The sequence below is a fragment of the Panthera onca genome, chromosome A1, assembly GCF_046562875.1.
Source record: "Panthera onca isolate mPanOnc1 chromosome A1, mPanOnc1 haplotype 2, whole genome shotgun sequence".
NCBI lineage: Eukaryota > Metazoa > Chordata > Mammalia > Carnivora > Felidae > Panthera > Panthera onca.
This window is the reverse complement of record NC_138339.1, coordinates 103692244-103716833: the sequence shown is the minus strand read 5'-3', so window position 1 is coordinate 103716833 and position 24590 is coordinate 103692244. Positions and strand designations below refer to the sequence as shown.

General features: G+C 42.8%; 1 long non-coding RNA gene across 1 annotated transcript in view; it reads right to left on the bottom strand.

Moving 5' to 3' along the window:
• The window catches only part of LOC132681310 (uncharacterized), a 132918-nt gene that overhangs the window by 85335 nt on the left and 22993 nt on the right, over positions 1 to 24590 (bottom strand). The window contains exon 3 of the long non-coding RNA XR_013554098.2: positions 2673 to 2800. This is a non-coding gene — a long non-coding RNA (uncharacterized LOC132681310). The remainder of the gene's footprint in view (positions 1 to 2672; positions 2801 to 24590) is intronic.

The window sequence follows — 24590 nt, the reverse complement described above, 5'->3', positions numbered from 1 at the left end:
TGGTGATTAAAAAAAATGAAATCTTACCATTTGTAACAACATGGATGGAACTAGAGTGTATCATGCTAAGTGAAATAAGTCCATCAGAGAAAGACAAATATCATATGATTTCATTCATTTGTGGAATCTAAGAAACAAAAGAGATGAACATAGGGGAAGGGAAGCAAAAATAATATAAAAATAGAATGGGGGACAAACCATAAGAGACTCTTAAATACAGAGAACAAACTGAAGGTTGCTGGAGGGGAGGTGGGTGCAGGGACGGGCTAAATGAGCGATAGGCATTAGGAAGAGCACTTGTTGGGATGAGCACTGGGTGTTATATGTAAGTGATGAATCACTAAATTCTATTCCTGAAATCATTATTACACCATATCTTAACTAACTTGGATTTAAATTTTTTAAAAAGTAGAATCCAAACTAATGAGGAATCAGCTCTGAGAAGTGTAGGAGCAGCATGTATCGAGAAGTCTAGAATATTTAGGAACTGTAAAGAACAATGTGACTAGAAGACAGTTTGTTGGGTACAGGGCTCTAATGGACTTAGGAGAGGTGGACAGAGGCCAGATCAGATAAGACCTCTGGCTTTGCTGGGTTCACCTGAATCAGGCCATGAATGAGGATTTGAATGCAAGTAGTTTATTTGGGAGCAAGCACAGACAGGGAGCAGGAAAATGACACAGAAAGGGAAGGAAGGTGGTACAGGGTGCATTAATGAGCAGTTCACCGCCATGGGCAACTGGGGCTCAGCCACGTGGGGTACTCTGGCAGAATGCACAGAACACACCTCAGAGTCCCTACCACATGAGGTCAAGAGAGTTGGGGCATTCATCCACCAATGCTTGTCCATCCCTGGTTGAGACCTGCTCTGGGGGCATTAACTCCCAGAGACTTCCTGTCTAGGCCTCAGATGGAAAGCTGCACATGACTTCAGTAGAAAGCTGCCCAAGTACACAAGTCCCGAGGGGAAGTGGGAAGTACTTGCTAGAGCCTCATAGACAAAGGTCAGGACTCTGGATTTTATTCTCGGTGCCGTAAGACGCAGAGTACTAGGCCAGCCATTGACACTTTCCAGCTTACAACTTAAGATGGTTGTTCTTACCACTGGGTAGACATGGGTTGAAGGCAGGGGGGCAGCACAGTGGAGGCGTCACTTATTCTAAAATGCAGTATAGTTCAAGGCTACGTAGTTTTCCCAACCTCTCTCTACAGAAGCCAAACCCCAGTATCTCCTGACCGTATCTACCCTTTCAGCCATCCCTTCCTAAAACCCCCTTCCCTTTTCTTTCCCAAAGGTGCTTAATCTTCTCCTCCTTGACCATTCAGATTCAGGCTCTTTCAGAAAGAGCCCGAGCTTCTTCCTCACCTAACAGACCCACAATGTGTCATTTACACGAGGATCAAGTGCCACCTTGCTTCACAGCAGCACTCTACATCCACCAGCAAATGGAGGACACAAGGAAAAGGTTACAGTTTCAGAAAGCACTCGAAGCTATATTGAGCTAGACAGTCTGGGTTCAAATCCTGTTTCTCCCATTACTTCCCACGTGACCTATGACAAATTACTTAACCTCACTGAGCCTTTAAACTGGGGATAAAATGTCTTCCATGGAGAGCTGTGAGGCGTAAGTGAGATATTATAGGCACGAGTACCTGATATATAATAAGTGATCAATAAATAAGTGTTCATTACTATCATTATTGTTAATGTACAATGAATATTCAAGTGTGCCCTTACCCCAGAGTCACATTTTGGGGGTTAGAAAGAAAATAAAGCTGAAACACACATTCACACACACACACACACACACAAACACACACACACACACACCTTTGTTTATTCTGAGCTGTCTGGTTTGGAGTAATCCAGGCCAAGGTTTTCTCCCATTATGCTGAAAAATTACACACTGGCTGTATTCACTGTTCCCTGAACATCTAAGAAATCATTTGACTTATTGCCTCGGCACTTCAGAATGTCAGCACAAAGAACGCCAAGCAAAATTTAAGGAATACTAAGCAAATACCTGATATCACCTGATACTTCTCGTGGCAAAGGAAACCGGGAGAACTCCATTCCTATTTTAAAGCTACTTTATAGGGATAAAATAATGACTGGGCCTGGAAATTCAAATGTTATGAGCAAAAACTACTAATATGATGTGGAGGATCAGATCCCACCCGCTCTTCCCCATTTATGTGAACAGCATGACTTTGGCAGCAATTAAAAGCTAATGGCTTGCCAATGATGAGCTTTTCCGTCAAAAAGATAAATTAGAGACAATTTAGGACTTGTTTGGTTTTGACATCCACCCATTCCCTAGTGCCCACAATTAAAAACGGGCCAATCAAATCTCACATTCCTCATTTATTTAAACAAAAGTGGAAAATCACTGACCCACATACGGATTGACCTTTTTAACAGGTATGGAATCTGAAAAACTAGTGAGAGAAAAGTGCTTCTAACTCTACAACTCTTCTTTTCTACGCCATACCCCATGATTACTAAGCTCACAGACTGTGTGGAGATGCTTCCATTAGGGTGTAGCTTAAAGAGCACTGAGCTAGGAGCCAGGAAACTCCATCTCTGGACCTCCATTTTGTCATCTATAAAATGAGAGTGTTGAATTACAGTGTGAGGTGCTGCTAAGGCAACTCAACCCATGTTTCCCTACCTAAAAAGAGGGGAGGAGCTTCTAAACTTTTCCAGAAAGGAACGATGGTGATGGAGCAGGAGCAGGGGTATGGCACCAACAGAGAAGGACACAGCAGCCATTCTTGCTAAGAAGTTCTCTGGAAAACACTATGAAGAATGACACAGAATAAATAAAAAGTCAGTGAAATGACACACCTCCTAGCCCCCGATGGAGAGATGAAGAGAAACGTTGATGTTCTCCACAACTCTAAAATATCCAAGCTTTACAGCACATATTCAACTTTCAAAGGACTGATAACCCTTGAACTACATGGGTATGAACTATGCAGGTCCATTTACATGCAGATTTTTATTGATAAATACAGTGCAGTTTATTATTAAGAGTGTTTTCTGTTCTTTATGATGTTCTTAATAACATTTTCTTTCCTCTAGCTTACTTTATTATAAAACAGTATATAACACACATAACATACCAATATGTGTTAATCAACTGCTTCTGTTATCAGTAACACTTCTGGTCAACTATGGGCTACTGGTAGTAAAATTTTTAAGGAATCAAAAGATTTTTTTACTGTGCCAGGGGTAGGCACCCTTAACCCCCGTGTTGTTCGAGGGCCACATATATATATTTATTTTTTTAGGTTTATTTATTTATTTTGAGAGAGAGAGAGAGAGCATGCCCATGCACACATACAAGTGAGGGAGGGATTGGGGGGGGGGGGGGAGAGAGAATCTCAAGCAAGCTTTGTGCTGTCAGTGTGGAGCCTATTGCAGGGCTCAATCCCCTGAACCGTGAAATCACGACCTGAGCTGAAACCAAGAGTCGGATGCTCAACCCACTGAGCCACCAAGGTGCCCCATGAGTATTTTCAAAATCATTTCAAATTTGTCAACACTTTAAGCATCCTTCTGAATATGTAATAAATTTTAGCATCTTCTTTTAGAGTTTGTATGTCAGAGCACAATGCCACCCTTAGTGTTTTAATTCAGAGAGTGTTCCGTCTCTGCAAACTCCAACATTACAAGGACTGTGGGGCTTAAGGATTCTATTTGACGATTTCTTCTATCAGCTTCATGCTCATACAGACCCACTATTTTCTTTTGCCAATTCCACACCCTGTACCAGAAAAGAAAAAAGCAGAAAGTTAAAAGTTCGAGGGAGAGTCAACTTTAGCAAATTTCCTCTTCTCCTCTCTCAACAAATGCACAAAGACAAGACACATATAGAAGCATCACCAGTATATGCCTGAGCTCAAGCTGTCAGTCACATTGCAACAATGATTATGCCAACTGTCATCATACATATTTTGTTCCTGTTGTAGTGAAATTAATATAGGGCAGAGGTTCTCAAACTTGAGTGTGCATAGAACCACCTGGAAGATGTTAAACCACAGACTGCTACTGTCCCCCTGTTTCTGATTCAGTCTAGGATGGAGCCTGAGAACTTGCATGTTTCATAGGTTCCCAGGTACCTCTGATGTTGGTGGTCCAGAAACCACATTCTGAGTATCACAGTTGTGGGCAAATCCCTGAGCATCCAGAAAGGTGGAGCCGACTCGTCCCTGGCATCAAAAGAAGTCAGAGAAGGAAATCTGGGTTCGTTTTATTTCTTCCTTAAATTCAGAGCCAATTTACATTTACTGAGCTATGCAAGGCAGTGGATTAAATGCTTTCAACTTTTAATTCTCATGACCACTGCTATTGCTACTGTCATCCTTGTTTTCTTTCTTTTAAATGTTTGCTTATTTATATTGAGAGAGAGAGAAGCATGCATGTGAATAGGGGAGGGGCAGAGAGAGAGAGAGAGAGAGAGAGAGAGAGAGAGAATCCCAAGCGGACTCTATGCTTTCAGCGCAGAGCTCAACTCAGGACTCGATCCCACGAACCGTGAGATCAGGACCTGAGCTGAAATCAAGAGCCAGATGCTCAGCCGACTGAACTACCCAGGTGCCCCTGTCAGCCTCATTTTAAAAAAAAGCAAACTGGGGCGCCTGGGCGGCTCAGTTGATTGAGCATCCAACTCTCGGTTTCAGCTCACCTCATGATCTCATGTTTCCTGAGTTCGAGCCCTACACCGGGCTCTAAGCTGACAGTACGGAGCCTGCCTGGGTTTCTCTCTCCCTCTCTCTCTGCCCCTCCCCCCGCTGGTGCTGTCTCTGTCTCTACATAAATAAATAAATAAATAAATAAATAAATAAATAAATAAATAAATAAGAGAAGCAAACTAAGACTGCAGAGAGATTGAGAAAGTTGCCCGAGACCACAGATCCAGCAAGAGGAAAAACCAGAATTCAAGTTCAGGTCCGCAGACTCTAAGTCTGTCCAGTGACCTCAGCGATGCTGTCAGTTCCCACTCTCTGGAAGCTGCCAAAGGCCTCTGAGCAGAGGTTGTGACTGGCATTGACAGAGGATGGGGAGGTACTGTGGGAACTGCAGAGGGAAGGGCGTTAAAGGAACTCTCTTCACATGCACATCTGGCTAAGTGGGCTGACAGACCAACTCCTTTCCCTGTACCTCAGCTCTGCCAACTGTGCAATGAAAGACCAAAATAGTTGCCACCTACCCCTCAGCTTGTTCCCCAGAATGAGATAAGAGCTCTCAGCTATTATGTAAGAAGCACTTTTCTTTCCAAACCCTCCACTTGCTGGATAGTCTGAAAGACTCCGAATCTTATAAAAGACGGGGTTCGCCCTTACTGGCTTGAACTGATTGCAATGGTCACCCCGTTCTCCCATTCTGACCTCCATCCCCTCCCCTGGCCCTAAAATCAACAAGCTGGTAACTCAAAGTTCAAAGCATGCTTCCAAAATATGTGCATTTCAGAAACTCCATTTGTTCCTGCAGAGTACTTGACTGGAGAATTTTTCTGATAGCTCAGTTGGACACATTTTGAGGTGTTTCTCAGATTCCACTCTCACTCTGTACCTCACAAGCCCTGAAGGCATATGCTGTAGGCTCTGCCTGCTGAGTAACTGGCAGGAGGCCTGTCACACCTATTTTGTAAGCTGAGAAGGGCTGTATCAAGAGCCTCATCTTATAATTAAGACTCTTGTGGAGTTTAGTTGGTCTCATCTCATGAACAGAGAGAAATGCTCGGGTTCAGCATTAGTCAACGACCAAATATTGCAGAGAACACATAAGTGTTCCAGAGTCAAAGTGAGCAATAAAAGATTGATTTTCTTTTGTTTCCTTTTCTTGGCTTTGGGTCTCAGAAATATGGCCAGTTTCCCCTTTCCCCGACCTCTCCTTGTGGGTGTTTGTTTATTAATGCAATGGAGTGACACCCAGAGAGCCGTACCCTTGCTCTGAAGTTCTGATTGTAATGGAAACAGTAGCAGGGGTGAAGTGTCACTGTGGTTATCTAATGATCAAGGACAGCATGCCTGAGAGAGAGAGAGCAGCCAGGTCTCCGGCTGTCACCACATGGTTCATTCTGCCTCTACTCTCACTGCCCTGCCAGTGACTAATTGATCTGTGAAAGCCCTTGGAGGTACTTTGAGTAAGAAAGACACATTGTATCTGCTTACAACAAATCCTCAGAGGGGAAAAAAAAAAAAAAGTTTCATGCACAAATTTCTCTGCTTGACTCTTTCTCCCATTCATTTCCCTACTAAGTCTTCAGCACCCAAAGAATTAAGTAGACGGGAAAAAAAAAAAAAATTCTTCTCGTGGTCAGTTCCCACCAAACAGAGATTGGCACATAAAGAAAGGAAACCAGAATCGATAGTAAAAATGAAGGAAAGAAAAGTAGGCAGTAAGGATGGAAAGTGGTTCTGTGGCCTTGAAGCCACTGTATTTAAGACAATTACCGGATCTCAAAGTCAACATGCTCTGTTTCGACCACTGACCAGTAATGAGGATAACTCATAAAAAGGCAGAATCCTGTAGTGCAGCTTCCTGGCAACTTCATTTAACACACTACATTCTAATAGACTAAATTTCTACCTCCAGCAACCAATCGAATATTTCTATACATAGATTCAAAAGTGCTGTCGGTCTGTTGTAAATTCATCCTCGCAAATGTACCAAAGGGTTTATTTGAGATGTCTTGCTCCCCAACTGTGGATGAGACTTGCATTTTGGCTTTCTGACTCAGCTTCTGCCTATAGTGCATTTGCTTTTCAAAAAGAGTTTGCCAGAGCTGCAGAAAGAGTTGAAGGAATATTGATAGGAATACTGGGCTTTTATCAAAAGCTTCTTCTTGTAAGTGAACTTGGCCCAAACTCAGAGTTCTTCCCCTGTTGCTGACTGATCCCAAGGTACCCTTGGGTAAAAGCCAGTAAAGTCATTCTTGGGCCTTTTGCACATGCCTGTGTTAAGCACTTTGGACATCTGGTATAAGGAGGCTGTATTCATTCCTTTATTCACTCAGTCAGTATTTATTAGGTATCTGAAATGTGCCAGACTCACAAGTAGAATTTATTTTTTCATCACTAATTGTCACATATGGTCCGCAGAAATAACTGGTCCATTTTTCTTGAAACAGTATGCCACAAGACAGTGGATGGAAGATCTATTCTTCCCCCTTCTTCACAGCCTCTAAGGTAAGTTCCACAGGGGAAGAGTTCTGGAGCATTGAGCCAACTGCTAACTACATCGAATTCCTTTGGTAACACCTATTCCATTGGCTTAAATCTGATACAACACAGGATAACACATAGCTTTCCAGAACCACGCACACCCAGAACCCACGTAAGTGCAACCTCACTTAGGATATTTTCTAAAATACCTACCTATGCAGCAGAGAATTTTCTAAATGACTTTTAAAGACATTTGAAGGTTGGGGCGCCTGGATGGTTCAGTCAGTTGAGCGTCCAACTTCAGCTCAGGTTGTGATCTCACGGTTCGTAGGTTCGAGCTCCACATCAGGCTGCGTGCTGACAGCTCAGAGCCTGGAGCCTGCTTCGGATTCTGTGTCTCCCTCTCTCTCTGCCCCTCCCATGCTCACTCTCTGTCTCTCTCTCCCTCAAAATAAATAAACATTAAAAAAAAAAAAAGATGAGAGGTGCCTGGGTGGTCAGTTGGTTGAGCATCTGATTTTAGCTCAGGTCGTGATCTCACAGTCCATGAGTTTGGGCCCTGCGTCGGGCTCTGTGCTGACAGCTCAGAGCCTAGAGCCTGCTTCGGATTCTGTGTCTCCCTCTCTCTCTGCCCCTCCCCTGCTCATGCTCTGTCTCTCTCTCTGTCAAAAATAAATAAACATTAAAAAAAAAAGATTAAAGACATGTGTAACTTATTCTCCCACTCATTTCTGGGCTCTCTCAATCACCAGAGGTAACCAAGCAGACTCAACATCAGAAACCCATCAAAATAACAGGGCTGGTCTTTTTAATCTTTTGAAAATTCAGTCAAATTGCCATCACTCTTGTTCCATAATGTGGACAAGTATTTCTTGTCCAGCTTCACAGGATTCAAATCTATTTATTGCTATATAGACAAAATAATACAAGTATAATAAAAAGAAGTTGTATTTGAAGAGCCCTTACTGGCTTATAAAACATGATATTGTTAACAAAAGCATTTTCTCATTTAATCACAGCACTTTAACATTCACTGAACAAACACTTATTAACCCCTTCATAGATTTCCCTGGTGCCTAGCACAACACGTGGTAGGTGAAAAATAAGACAGGGTCTCTGCCCTCAAGAAATCCAGAGTCTACTGGGTAAGAAAGACAAGTCAACAATAACTACAGTACGATATAAGGGCAATAGAGAAATATATTACAAAATATTTATATTTTATCAATATAAAAATAGAAGCAAGATAACAGACATTAAGTATTCAACATTAAAAATGGTATTTAGAGGAGCTTGGCTTACTTATAAATTCCTAGACAGCAGAGATATCTAGGTATATGTGCATAGATAGGAACATAATAAAATATTTTTGACGGTAGTGCACAACAAGGGGTGGAAGCTATTCCGGCAGAAGAGCTGGAGGTGGTAGAGACGGTGATGGTGGTGGATTGGGGAAGAGTTGGGCATTTCTTGGTTAATCAGAACCGATGCCCTTTCCTCTTATGCCACTGATACCCAGCCAGCCCTGAGACATCTCTCTTCATAGCCCAACAGCCCAGTGGTTCACCATAGAACTAATATACACGCAACCATAGCAACAACCACCACAAAAATATTAGCTGTGACTGATTATTTGCTAACAGAGCATGTGCTGAAGAACTCACAGCCAGTGGCCCCTTAGAAATGTACCTGAATGTCAAGAAAGCAAAAAAAAAAGAAGCCCTCTACTCAAGCTTGCTTTTGATTAGTTGAGCACCATGTGCATGAACAGAAGAGGCAACGATAATTTTAAGGAGGGTGAGAAAGGCAGGCAGGGAGGAAGAAACCAAACACGAATTGAAAGCAGATGACACAAAGCCCCTGGCTCATGTAGCTCCACAGGAATGAGTATTAAGTAAGTTTCTTGCAGAAGGACAACTATCAGAAAGAGAAAAAAAAAAATGGTGGTAATAAATCCTAACAAAAGCCAACAAAAGAAAACGTTGGACAATTTGTTGGACAAATATTCAGTAAGGCCGATCCACCTCACCGCGTTGTTGTAAAGAACAGCTAATAAAAAAAATTGTCAAGGACACTACAAACATAGAAGAACTAACCAATAATAAGAACATTAATAATAAGGGAGGGTCTAGGAATGAAACCAGTTCCATTAAGACCAAAGATGTTGAGCAACCAGCACAGAAATAAAGAAAACAGATATGACCGCCTGGAGGCGATCCAAACAAACAAGAACCAAAATATTTTTTGCTCTTAATTTTTAAAAAGAAGACAACTTTACAGGGTATAAGACTATAAATAAATATTGGTCAATGGGCTCTTGCTTTCCCCAGAGGCAGCTCCCTTTGAAATGACTTCCTGGACAGAGGGCATAAGGGAGTTGAAGGCTCCTACTCTCCTCCCTAGAGATCATGGTCCAGGACAGGAAGGCTTCCCTCCCCAGTCTTCACAATTTGGGATTGGAAAAAACACTGGAAGGAATCCAAAGCTGTGGTTCATTTCATTCTTTCATTTCCTGCCTTTGCCAAATGCTTAACAATTACAAACAAATGTCTTCACAGATACTTTCTTCTAGATGAACATTCTGCTCATCTTGGTTGCTTATGTGTATGTGACTTGAGAAACACTTTCTAAATCCTCAAGGTGACAGGATCTCCACGTAATGATAATGATTATTTAATGTCATCATCACAATAGGCTTCCTGGGCAAATGAAATGCTTGCTGGGTCTAAAGCATTCACTCAAGTGAGGTAAATTAACACTTTCCAGGGTACCAGATTTCCCATTGGGACGCTAAAGAAGGTAATTCATTACCCAGGCATTCTCCACCCTCAACACTGCTGTCTAGCAGCAAGTTCTTCACTTGCTTAACTGTCAGACTTCTCAGCCAGTGTGGGGAAGTCCAAGAGAGATAAGAATATGCTGAGAAGGTCCAGGCTGGGTGGATATTTTTAGTCATCTGAAGATAGTTCCGGGTGATAATAGTCCTCATAATGTAACCCACATGAATGTGGCCCATCTCACCTTTCAAAGCACTTTTATGGCATAAATCATCCCCTTTGATCCTCACAATAATCCCTGAGGTATGCAAAGCAGGTATTATTATAGTTAGCACCTGGCTATGGCAGCAACAAAGGCATAGACAAATGGCATGGAGTAAGCCTAGAAGACATAGGGAAGCAAGAAAGGGGATACCAGGAAGAGGGGCTAAACCCCAAAACCAGTAGCATCAAAAGCATTGGGTGTCTGGGAACAGGACACACAGTTGCACGTGGATGGAGAAATGTGAACAGGCTCAGGTGTCTTAATGGGTAGACTAGATTTAAAAGATGACTATTTCTAAGACCAAAATCAAGAAAGACGGTAACTAAAAGGAACCAAGCAGGTCTGCTTATTTGCCAGGTGTTTTCCTGTAAGATATTAACAGGTTTCATCTTCACAACTGATCTATGCAACATAGATATTATGAACCCATTCTTTACAGATGAGAAAACTGAGGCTCAGAAGAGTGATGTTATCTGCCCAAGGCATCATATCTGCTAACTGGAGAAGATGAGATTCAGGGTCTAGGAGAAGGACAAAGCAACAGAGGGCTGGGGGCTCTCAACAGGAATGACTAGCAATCAATTTAGGGCAGCAACCATAAGAGTATCAAGAAAAGAGTTTAAGAATAAGGAACAAGGGCCTCCAGAGCCCTGGATTCTTTGTGTACTGCCTGCCCTGGAGGTGTAGCAGAGGCTGGGCTCACACTACCTGCTGAGGAGCCACGTCTGACTGAGTTGGGAGAGGCAGAGTAACAAGCGAGATGATTCCTGGCACTTATCCCCCTTTTACAGGTGAGGAAACTAAGTCCCAGAGAGGGAAAGTCCCAAAGAAGTGGGAGAGAAGTTGCTTTTCATCTGCCAGAGCAAGAGGAAGGAGACTATCTGAAAACACACAAGTCTGGGAGGATCATGAAGGCTGGCAAGAAACCTGCTGCTGGTGAGAAAGCTCAAGATGATGGAAGAAAGTAGAATGGTCAGAGCCCAAGGAACAAAATCAGGACTTGAGGTAGTGGAAAGGAATATTCTATCACTTCTGTGTTGTAGTACATTGGACAAGATGCTTCTCTGAGTTTCATCTGTAAAATGGAGTGATTCTGTGAGAACTAAACGCTTATAAAATTCTGAGCACTATTCTTAAGCATTTGAAAGAAGTTTTGATGTTGAGATAGACAGAATGGTCTCTGGGGACGTTAACACAACAGACAAGGGTAGCATTTGGATTTGGAATGATCTCCTTCTTTGCATTTAATAAAAAAAATCTTATTTAAAATTCGATGGGGCACCTGGGTGGTTCAGTTGGTTAGGCAACCGACTTCGGCTCGGGTCATGATCTTGCGGTCCGTGAGTTCGAGCCCCGCGTCGGGCTCTGTGCTGACAGCTCGGAGCCTGGAGCCTGAGTTGGATTCTGTGTCTCACTCTCTCTCTGCCCCCTCCCCTGCTCACACTCTGTGTCTCTCTGTCTCTCAATAATAAATAAACGTTCAAAAAAAAATTCAAAAGATTGTTCTCCAATCCTCATGAATTCAACCTATGTCATAAGCAAGACTTTTGATTCTAGAAAGGTCACTTCCGTGACCTTTCACTTCCACAAGACTTATATAACATGTTTCTTCTGACAAACTATGAACCATTCTGCTTTAAACAAAGAAGATTCCTCCTGGAGGGAGAATTAATCAAGGCCAATAACATTCTCCCTGACCCTTATTAGCACATAAGGGTTATATCCAGTAACAGTGCATGAAGACTTCAACCAAACTGCCTACAGCTTCTCTAAATTGATTTGCCCAAGAGAGCCCATATTCATGTCTGCAGTGACTCCAGGCAGCAAAAAGAGCCATTCCCAAGGAGCCATTGTGGCCATTGTGAGCAGTGTCATTTGTACAATTAACTACAAAGGTGCTTGGAAATTTTCACTTTACAGGTCTGGAATAATTCAGAGAATCTTACAGTTAGCAAGAACCTTGTAGGCCCCTGATCTAACGCCCAACTCTAACCCCCCCTCATCAGTTAGCTCCTCCCAGAGGTCTTTATACAGACCTGGGTTGGGGGAAATTATTTCTAGGAAGTGCCCACAGGACTCTTGGATATAAATTCATTCACTAGTGCCAGGAGCCACTAAATGACTCATTCAAAATGTCTCCAATCTCTCTAATCCTCTTATTCTGTTATTATTTTTGAATGTCCATAGTTTACAATACTGTTTTCTTATACAACCTGCCAGAGCCACCACAAGCTGCTTAGCCTCCTGAACAGTCACGACACCACACATCCTTTTCCCCCTCCCCCCACCCCCAGGCCCCTCCACGGGCCACAGCACTAGCTCAGCTTCCAAGCACAAACCCAGCGTGGGCCGAAGACACTGGCCACAGAGATGACCTCTCCTCCCGGCCCTCCCCATTTGCCGAGTGAAGACAGGGCCAGACCAGCCAGACCTGCATTTGGCCCTGGCCCTGCCCGTCAGCCCCATCACCCCATCTGGTGGCACCATTCCATCACGGGGCATTGCAAGTGGACATCAGTTTACTTTAGATCTGACAAGGAAGGCCGCCTGACTGCCACCAGCTGGGGACAAAAGGAGGACCCCAACAGTTATAAGCAGCCTGCAGGAAAGCCCAAGAACCTGAAAAGGGCTACAGAATGAAACTTTTGACCTCCCCACTTTGCAGTTGCATGTGTGATGCATGGTGCTTCTGCCACGGAGTTAGGTGGGCCTGTGTGGAGCTGTCAAAGTGGGAAGCAAACCCTGGGCTCCAACTGCATCGCATAGGTTAGCCAGGAAAATGTCACTAACAACACACAGCGGAATTGAAGACTCCAGGTCAGCACAAACTATTTAAATCAAACAGAGTCAGAGCTTGCTCCTCAGTGAGTTTTATCTTGCTGTATCTCAGGAGTAGGATAAGGCTTAGTTAACATTTGCTTCAGGTGACTTAGGCATCACTGAAGTGGAGAAGGGGGGAAACCCACCCAGCTATCTCTACCTAAATAAAGCCAAATAAATACCTATCTCTACCTAAATAAAGCCCCAAAGCAGCCACCGTTTGGCTCAGCTTAATTCACAACGGCAGCAGTGTTTTTTTCTTCTTTTCACGATGAGTGGTTCCCCACATGAGAAACAGGGAGAAAGGCCTATAAAGGCTGAGGCCACCAGGGATGCAAGAAGCCTGCAACAGAAACCATCTCCCAGAATTTCACCACAAATGAGAAGCGTTTTTCAGAACACAACCTTGCAAGAAACTGTATAGGACCTCAAGGTTGCAGGGAACCGGAAGGCCTGTCTGGAACTCTCCCCAGGGGGAATGAGCAGCTGGCTAACTTGGTAACTAGCAGTTCTCTCCTGCCTCCCAGTGCCCTTGGCTGCCCAAAGTCCCCACTGTGCCCCAGACTCCAGATCTTTCCTCCAAATCACCTTCTTCTGTGTCCTATTCCCTCAGGGCAAAGCACTGTATTTTCCAAGGTAACACCTAGCTAATCTAATATAATCTAATCTAAAAGAGTTAGTGAGTATTATTGGATTAATGTGCTATTACTCCTAGAAAATACAATTTGCATTCTGGAGACACACAGCCTTAAACTAAAGGAGTGGGAATTCCCATTACACCAGCAAGCTAGGGACAGAGGCGATTTTTGCAATGGCTGGGAACTCGAAGACCAGATTTAAAAATGGAAAACAGCCCTGCCTATTCCTACAGCTGGGATGGTTTTGAGTTCCATTGTTTGAAAGTAAACAACCTTTGGCTCCATGTAATCTCTTTCTAACTTTTCCCCACCTCCTCAGTATTGATGTGTTCAGAGGCCCCAGGCTTTCTTTCCACCTCAGATAATAACAATGTTTGGTAATGCCTGGGCTGTGTACTTCATCAGTTGGGATTTTAGTACTTCCCTAAAAGGAGAAAAAAATACTAAAGTATTATTTAAGTATTATTTAAATATATTTATTTAAATTATTTAAAGTATTCACGCCTTACATTTAATTCTTTTTATTTGGGTTTATTTTTGGTCAAAATGAGCCTCTTCAGAGATATGCAAGAACTCTTAGAAAAAAAGAGCTGTATATGTACTACATGTCTGTATAATACAGTATATGTTCCACAGGTCTATGTATATATGTATATATGCTACATGCCTATATAATATGTTCTTTTTTTTTTAATTTTTTTTTTTTTTTTTTTTTTTTGAGGGACAGAGAATCCCAAGCAGGCTCCACGCTGTCAGTACAGAGCCGGACAAGGGGCTCAATCCCACGAACCATGAGATCATGACCTGAACCCATATCAAAAGTCAGACACTTAGCCAACTGAGCCACCCAGGCTCCACTATATATGTTCTAAACTAATTATACACATTGTCTCACTGCTCATAACAACCCTGTGAACTAGAAGCTATTATCCCCAATTTTCAAATGAGAAAACTAAGATGCTGAGTCCAATAAATTAGACAAGATGGTTGAAAATGATGAAGAAAAGAATCCAAAGCTCTGAGTTCAAAGCTTTCCCTCTTAATCACTATTTTCTCTTACCAGATATGTGAGGGAGGGGGTAGGGGAGAAGCAACAACATTTCTACTACCTTGACCTTTTCTACCTTGCAGTAGTGAGTCAGACATTTTCAAAGTATGGTCCCCAAACAAGCAGCATCAGCATCCCCCAAGAAACTTGTTAAAAACTGCAAAATCTGGGCCCCACTCCAGACCTAAAGAATCAGAAACTCTGGGGGCAGGGCCCAGCAATTTAACAAGCACTGCACATCATTCTAATGCACACTCGGGTTTGAGAACATTGAACTAAGCCATCAATGTAGAATCTTGAAGTTTGAGGAATGGGTCAGCAGTAACTCCTTTTTAATATCTAATCCTTGAATAATTCCCTTTCAATTAGAAACTTTCACATGATTTTATTATAACTCTACAGAGATGTGAACAAATGAACATTACTGGCACATGCTCGACAGGTGTGTAAAACTGTAAATGGAAATGAGGTAATCAGTGCAAAAAAATAGTTTCTCAAAATCCTATAAGATAGTCTAATAAGACTGAGTTTAATTTTTTTAATGTTTATTTATTTTTGAGAAAGAGAGAGACAGAGTATGAGAGAGGGAGGGGCCAAGAGAGAGGGAGACACAGAATCTGAGGCCTGTTCTAGGCTCTGAGCTGTCAGCACAGAGCCTGATGTGGGGCTCGAACTCAGTAACCACGAGATCATGAGCTGAGTAGAAGTCAGAGGCTTAATCGACTAAATCACCCAGGCACCCCTAAGAACACTGAGTTTAAAAGCAGTTTAATGAGTATTCTTAAGTTTCAAAAGGGGGGAATGTTTATCTACATTGGCTATACCGAGTCAGATCCCATTAGTCTGCTCCCTACTTATACCAAATTACATGGAACACCAAGAAAAGCACCTATTGGCCTCATTTGACTAACATCTATAAACAGCTTGCCTCACCCTTACTCTTCACTCGGTGCTGCTTCTTTCTTAAACCAAAATAAGACTGAGAGACCAGCTTTGGCCTGGGAAAAGCCCACCAGTCTGAGGCCTTCCGGTAGGTGGAAAACCTCTGGCTGGCGGACAGGAACAGCCCAGCACGCAGGCGCTCTATGCACACCACTGCTTAATGACCCGGGCCTCAGAATAGGCCATTTTCCAGGAAGCAAGTTCTATACTCAATTTCTCAGACCCCATGAGTCTTCTGTTTCCTTGGAACTTATTCAGTATTAGCTTAGGTGTGCCCTAAATAAAATAGGAAATGCATGGGCATCAGTATATCTGAAAAAGAAATGATTTGCATCGACTCTCAAACTGAGCCAAAAGTCAGAAGTAGAGGGGGAACTTCCTCCCTGGGGCTGAGTCAGTGGCCTCAACCTTCTCAGACTGGGGTTAAACAGTTCATGCCCTACAGGGAGGGAGCTGTTCTGGTAGAAAACAAAGTTTGGAGTCTACAGTCACATTGGCCAGCCGGGCAACTCCAGCTGGGGAACCTGCTAGCTTTTTTTTTTTTTTTTTAATGTTTATTTATTTTTGAGAGAGAAAGACAAAGCACAAGCTGGGGACGGGCAGAGAGAGAGGGAGACACAGACTCTGAAGCAGGCTCCAGGCTCCGAGCTGTCAGCCCCGAACCTGAATGCAGGGCTCAAACCCATGAACCATGAGATCATGACCTAAGCCGAAGTCAGAGGCTTAATCGACTGAGCCACCCAGGCACTCCAGAACCTGCTAGCTTCTAAGTGGTAGTTTCTACCTGTGTGACTTTGGGAAATATATATACTTCACCTTCATGAGTCTCAGTTTCCTGAACTGCTTTTTTTTTTTTTTTAAATGGGGGATTGTACAGGAAAACAGGAGTAATTTCTACCAGACATGAGGAGAACTAGGGCATAGGGCATAGTGGCCTATCCTGCCGGGGCTACCTCAGGAGATGCTAAATTAATGTTGGCTCTCTTCCCCTTTAAAGTGCTGAGGTGGATTTTCACCTGACTCCATGGGAGCCTTAGCCTCAAAGAGCAGTCACCAGGGGTTATATAAACAGGGCTTTATAAACAGGGGTTAAGACCTGTTAACAGGTCTCACAACCATATCCCAGGGAACCTGCTACAGGAGTAAGCGGTTTCTCATCTTGAAATAGAGAACAAGGCTGGGATGCCTCACATTGTAGAGGAGAAAGCTATAATCCCCTAGTCTGGGTCAGATCACAGACCTTCCCCTAAGACCCCTGGGGAACCCACTCCTCCCCACAACTCCTCACAATTAAACACACCTAAAAAACTGATAAAGGAAGCACTAAGTTAATTCCTAAATGTTCGGGGAAACGACACATCAACCAACTACACAGAAGGGAAACACCACACTCTTGTCTGGGTATTAAGTTGAAAAACTTACCCACAGACCTTTTTATTTTTCCCGACAGGAGGGAGCCCTCTACTGGCAAGTTAACACTCTGCTAGGAAAGAGCCCCATTCTGGAGAGCCCTTAGAAGTTGTTTCTTGCCTTTAGGGCAGCAAATATGTAAGTTATTACTGAATAGCTAAGTTTGCATCCATGGTAGGAACAGATGCAGGTATGAATTAATGAAGGTTGATGGTATAAAACCCAAATTCCATGTATAAGACTCTCTCAGCTAGCCTGATTACAGCGTACCATAGAAACAGAGGGGATAAAGAGGTGTAAGAACCTTCCCTCTCCTCCCTAGTACATGGATAGTCTTCTAGAAGTGTTATGTGCAGAGAAATGGCTCCGCCCAGTGTTTGGGCTGTCAAGACATCCTATCAGACCATTGGGAAGAGACTGCAAACAACCTAAATGGCCACCAAGAGCAGATGAGAAAACAGGTTATTGTACATTAAAACAATGGCATAGTATGCAGCTTAAAAAAAAAAAAAAAAAAAAAACAGTGACGAAATTCATTCTATACCCCTATAGAAAGACTGCCATATCTTTACTTTTTCCCATACCTTTCAGTTTAAAAAAGAAAAATCAAAGCACGGAAACAACATACATAATACGCTATCATCCGTGTAAAAAGGGTATCTATTTGTGTTTGCTTCTACGTGCATAAAGTAAAATATTTCTAGAAGTTTGAACAAGAAACGAACAACAGTGGTTACACTTTGTAGGGAGGTGAGAACTAGAAGAATAATGGACACAGGCGAGGAGAAGCTTTCGCTTTGTTACATGTTTTGTCCTTTGATGCGAATGTTTTAATTAATCGAAACATGAACCAAGTGGTTTTTCAAATGACAGCCTGAGTGGGCATGAAGTTTTTCCTTTCTCAACACTTTTGTAATGGTTAATGCTTATGTGCCAGGCACTGTGCTAAGCCTTACCTGTATCACCATTTATTCAACCTTCCCAGTCACACCAGTAGACAGCAACTGCTCTAGTCATCCGCACTGTTGAGACAAGGAAACTGAGGGGCAAAGCGGTTAAGTTATTGCCCAAGTTTACAGAGACGGGGCTTCCAGGCAGGCTGACCTCAGAGTTTCTGCACTTAACCACCAGCTACGTGGCCACCCCAGAGAAAGTTTCTCCAGCACAGTCAAGCTGGGATCAGGGCTGTAAGTCAAACATCCAGGAACCGGTTAAGTTTGGAGAAGCCCTTTACTCGTGGTCTCCAATATGAGAGTTCCTTTGACTGGACAACACACACACCAGTACTCACACACATACACTCAAATATTCTCACATTGACACACACTCAAAACCACTGCCCCATATTCTCATAGTCACACATACACATTCATCTGTTCTCACACACATGCTTTCTCACACCCCTTCACACACACTCACATACACTCTTATATTCTGAAATGCACTCACACACTCATTTACTCAACACATTTTCACACACACTTGCACACTCACACGCAAACGCATATGGTAATGGCTTTCTCTGGCTCCAAGCCCAACCTCTCCTTCATTGCCTGGCACAGCCCCAGGATGCTGCTATACTCCAGCCCAGGGGTTCCGGGCCCTCTCCCTTGCCAATTCTCAGGCCTCCTCTGAGAATGCACAAACCTGTATGCATAAACCTGTCCCAAATAAAATACGGGTACCCATAGTTCTATCTCAGCCACCCCATTTGTACTCCTGAATACGCTCCATTAGTCCCCCCTGACAAGGAGGGAAATTTCCTCTTCCTCGGGACCTTAAGAAGGAAAGATTGTCTTTCCATTCTACTTGGGCTTCCAGCTCCTCTGCTTGCCCAGTGAATGAAGGATGACATGAATTTGATTTGTGACAAGAAAGAGGTACAACCCTCCATCTGTCTAGGAGACCACGCATGCCTCCTCAGCCGATCATAAGCACCTTTCCTCCCCAGCTCTGGAGGACACGCAACCACCGTGAGACCAACATTCTGTGCTGCCAACAAGCCATTTGGTGTCCCCAGAGGGCTGACCTGCAAATGTTCTAGATGCAAAATCATTTCAAAGGGAGAATGAGATACAGCGTCTGACATGTACTCTTTTAATTCCTCTCTGGGTTTGCTCCCACTTTAGAGTGCAACAGTTTTTAAACATTTTACTGCTGCCCCCAAATTCCATGTTACCCTGCTGTTTCAAAGACTGGAAGGCAAGCTACTTTCATCATCTTATTATACAGTGACTAAAATGGTATCAAAATTCCAGGCACCCTTCTGAAATCTCTCAGAAATTTTTCCCTTTATAATAATTAATAACATTAGAAAGCCCTTCACAATAGACACTTCTCTAAAGAAGACATCCGGATGGCCAACAGGCACATGAAAAGATGTTCAATGTCGCTCCTTATCAGGGAAATACAAATCAAAACCACACTCAGATACCACCTCACGCCAGTCAGAGTGGCCAAAATGAAGAAATCAGGAAACTATAGATGCTGGAGAGGATGTGGAGAAACAGGAACCCTCTTGCACTGTTGGTGGGAATGCAAATTGGTGCAGCTGCTCTGGAAAGCAGTGTGGAGGTTCCTCAGAAAATTAAAAATAGACCTACCCTATGACCCAGCAATAGCACTGCTAGGAATTTATCCAAGGGATACAGGAGTACTGATGCATAGGGGCACCTGTACCCCAATGTTTATAGCGGCACTCTCAACAATAGCCAAATTATGGAAAGAGCCTAAATGTCCATCAACTGATGAATGGATAAAGAAATTGTGGTTTATATACACAATGGAATACTACGTGGCAATGAGAAAAAATGAAATATGGCCTTTTGTAGCAACATGGATGGAACTGGAGAGTGTGATGCTAAGTGAAATAAGCCATACAGAGAAAGACAGATACCATATGGTTTCACTCTTATGTGGATCCTGAGAAACATAACAGAAACCCATGGGGGAGGGGAAGGAAAAAAAAAAAAAAAAAGAGGTTAGAGTGGGAGAGAGCCAAAGCATAAGAGACTGTTAAAAACTGAGAACAAACTGAGGGTTGATGGGGGGTGGGAGGGAGGGCAGGGTGGGTGATGGGTATTGAGGAGGGCACCTTTTGGGATGAGCACTGGGTGTTGTATGGAAACCAATTTGACAGTAAATTTCATATATTAAAAAATAAAAATAAATAAATAAATAAATAAATAAATAAATAAATAAATAAAAAAGAAAGCCCTTCACAGTCATTATTCCATTTAATCCTCTGTGACAGTGACATTCTTACTAACCCCATTTTGCAGATAAAAAGGCTGGGATCACAAGGGGGAGAGCCAGCGGTCCAAGGTCATATTGCTGGTAATTAGTAACACGAACTAGAAGCTGAAGGCGGATGTGCTTCAGTATAAATCCACACCACACTGCACTGGCCTTAAGGGCCCATCTCCAGCTCTCCATTCTCAGTGGCTCAAATGCTCAGGTCTGGCAAACCAAAACAAAGGAATCAACATTCTTGAGTATCAACTCTCTGTATGGCATATCATTATGTACTGCTGTTCATCCCCTGCCTTTGAGATTTATTATTGCCTTGTATTATTATTTACACTAAGTATTAGTCTCAGTGTTAACTCTTTACATTCAGACAGTGTATCTTTTCCATCTCTATGCCCCCATACTTAGAAGAGTCTTTTGGGGGCGCCTGGGTGGCTCAGTCGGTTAGGAGTCCAACTCTTGATTTCAGCTCAGGTCGTATCTCAAGGTTCGTGAGTTCGAGCCCCATGTGGGGCTCAGTGTGGATATCACAGGGCCTGCTTGGGATTTTCTCTATCTCCCTCTCTCTGCCCCTCCCCCACTGGCGCTCTCTCTCTGTCTCTCTCCCTCTCAAAATAAACTTTAAAAAAAAAAAAGAGTCTTTTGGGAGTGCCTGGGTGGCTCAGTCGGTTAAGCATCTGGCTCTTGATTTAGGTTCAGGTCATGATCTCACGATTTGGGAGATCAAGCCCCACGTTGGGCTCTGCACTGACAGCGTGGAGCCTGCTCGGAATTCTCTCTCCCTCTCTGTCTCTGCCCCAACCCCTCACTCACACACATGCACATGGACCTCCTCTCTCTCTTTCTCCAAAAAAGCATTTTACACATTTCAGGTGATTTCTAGATGCTTATTGATGGTGGCTTTTCACCTCTCTAGGATTTCCAGACAACCTCTGCACAAATCAGGCTTCTTTGCCTGTAAAGATATGTGGGCAAACATGTTTGCCTCAGCATCCTATACAAAAGCAGACAGGAAGCAACCAAAACATCTCATAAGGGAAGAGTGGTTAAATAAACTGTGGGACATCTGCAGAATGAAAAGTTACACAACTATTTAAAATCATAGGTTTTTTTAAATTTTTTTTAATGTTTATTTTTCAGACAGAGAGAGAGACAGAGTGCGAGTGGGGATGGGGCAGAGAGAGGGAGACAAAGAATCTGAAGCAGGCTCCAGACTCTGAGCTGTCAGCACAGAGCCGGATGTGGGACTCGAACTCATGAATGGTGAGATCATGACCTGAGCCAAAGTCAGATGCTCAACGGACTGAGCCACCCAGGTGCCCCTAAAATCAGGTTTTAATAGACTATTGAATAACATAGGAAAATGTTTACCAAATATCATGATACATTTTTCACCAATAGCAAAGAAAAAAAGCTTAGAGAAAATACATCAAAAATGTCAGCTTTTAGTATCTCTGAGAAGGGAGATGAAACTACAGAGAACTTTTATCTCTCTTTCAGAACATTAACTCCTTTCCTGGTGATCCTTGAGACCACTCATTTCAATCTTGTGAACTTCATTTTTCTTTATAAAACACTAGTAATATTGGTTTCCTCACAGACTCTTGTGAAGAGTTTAAACTTTTCCAATAAGAAATGCTTTGTAAGCATAAGAGACTGTTAAAAACTGAGAACAAACTGAGGGTTGATGGGGGGTGGGAGGGAGGGCAGGGTGGGTGATGGGTATTGAGGAGGGCACCTTTTGGGATGAGCACTGGGTGTTGTATGGAAACCAATTTGACAGTAAATTTCATATATTAAAAAATAAAAAAATTAAAATTAAAATTAAAAAAAAAGAAATGCTTTGTAGATTAATAACAATGGCATTAAATTATGCAATAAAAGATTATGTGATCTTTATGCAGTTTTCATAACAAAGACTTTACAGAGAATAATGCCTTACCAACTAATAGTGGAAATTTTAGTGGAATTTGTATCTTCTTTTTTTTAAATCTTTTTTTTAAATTTTTTTAATCTTTATTTATTATTGAGAGAGGGACAGAGTGCGAGCAGAGGAGGAACAGAGAGAGAAGGAGACACAGAATCCAAAGCAGGCTCCAGGCTTCAAGCTGTCAGCACAGAGCCTGACACAAGGCTCGAACTCACAGACTGAGATCATGACCTGAGTTGAAGTCAGCCGCTTAACCAACTGAGCCACCCAGGCGCCCCTGGAATTTGTTATCTTCTAAAACTCTACTCCTCTTTCTTTTAAAACTAAGCTTATGCTTATCTTACATTCAGTGAATTATTATGAAATGATTCTCCTTGGATGATTCAAGAAAAAAAGAAACACACCTACATCAAGAACGTAAACAATTCAGCTTTTTTTTTTCTTTTCTTCTTTTCAGTGAATAGGAACTAGAGTTATTACAGCAATAGCCACGGGCTTCTTCTTACTTTCACCCAGTCACTGTGGCCCAGAGGATCAGGCATGCCAAGAAGTTCCTCACCAACCTGCTGAGGTACCACTATAGGTCTTACACAGGGTAGGGACAGGCCATACTGGCATGGATACGAGGTCAGCCAGTCTTCTTACCTGATGGAAGCACCTCCAGGGTCCAAATGCCACACAAAACAGCCCTTACCCAAGAAGCAGAGGCTACCACAAGCAGGTTCCATTTCAGACACCCTTAACTTGGAACCTGGTCCTGCCCAACCTCCCCAAGCTGACTTTTTCCTCTCCTTCAACCATCCTCCATCACATTCAGGTTCAGGAGTGACCACCAAAGCACCAGGTGAGAGTCAGTCTTGAAAGAAGCTCCCTTCGGTTTACAACACATGCACTCAGCACCCATACTGTGCCCAGTGGCACCTGCGTCCTACACCTCCACCCTTTCCTTCAAACTTGAGCCGTTTTTTTAATGCTTTTTTATTTTTGAGAGAGAAAGAGACCAGGGGAGGGGCAGAGAGAGAGTCATAGAATCAGAAGTAAGCTCCAGGCTCTGGGCTGTCAGCACAAAGCCCAACATGGGGCTCGAACCCGTGAGTGGTGAGATCATGACATGAGCCAAAGTCAGTTGCCTAACCAACTGAGCCACCCAAGTGTCCCTAAATTCGGATCATTTTTACAATGGCTTTCCCTCTTCCCCACCTCATCTCCTTTCTACACAAGCCAGTTACATGTATGACTTCTTTGGTAAGTGATCAATATCCCCATTTTTTGCACCAAACAGTTAGTTGTTTAAACTTTATAAATCAGGAGGAAAAGAACAACTGTCAGTCTCCTGGTAACACGTCAGCCACCCAGAAGTCTTTGGAAAAGCCAAACTTCCCAGATGCCTTCAAGTCCTACTGCTTTAAGCATCAAAACTTTTAAGACACTCATGGTTTTCCATGGAAATCCTTCTCATTATAGTCTATGCTCTCTGCTTTCTTAAACAGATTATCCTGAAATTTTAATATCTTGTTGATGATTCATCCTCATGCACGTCAGTGACTGTCTCCATGGGGGCTGTACTTTTGGGTAAGACTCTTTACTCAAAAGTTTATGAGCCCCACACTCTGTCTTCTGTGGTTTTAGTTTGTTTGTTTCTTTCCTTTGGGAAGCTCACAATTTCTGCTTCTCTCCAGCCTTCCCAGCTCCCTTTTCCTAACCCACAGCTAATAATCTGCTAGGCGTTCAGAATCTACTAATCAAAACTTGTTGGTTACAGGGCATAGAAAGAGTTGGGTCTGGGGGTCTCTGCAATAAGTAAAGTTCCCACACTTCAGTTCATCAACTCGATGCTGCCTGTTTGGCTGCTCTGAGCCCTCTTGGCCACTTTCCAGTTCTTACTACGTTCTAGGTAGACAATCCAAAACAGACATTTCAGAAAGTTGAAGCTTGTACTGCATTTTAGTCCATACCTGAGATCTATTCTTAAGGTAATAATTCTGCAATGACCCCTTGAAGAACAAGTGTGTGACTTGAAAGGATCACACCCTTGTAGTGAAGGCTAGAAGTTTCAAAAACAAAAATTAAAAAAAAAAAAAACAGAGCAAAAAGAAGATTTTTAAAGTTTCTTTTCTTCCCTAGGTTGCTCCAAATTTTGAAATATGTACCTCCTCCCTTCAACCCTGTTCTATAACCTCAATCAGAGGGTAAAAAAAGACTACCAAAGTACATGATGGAAAATTGGAAAAGTTCATTTAGAGCTAATGTAATAAAGGGAGATAAAGATGACTCCAGACATGAGAGTGGGCATAATGTATTCTGAACTCATTCAATCATAAAAATAAAATTTTATTTT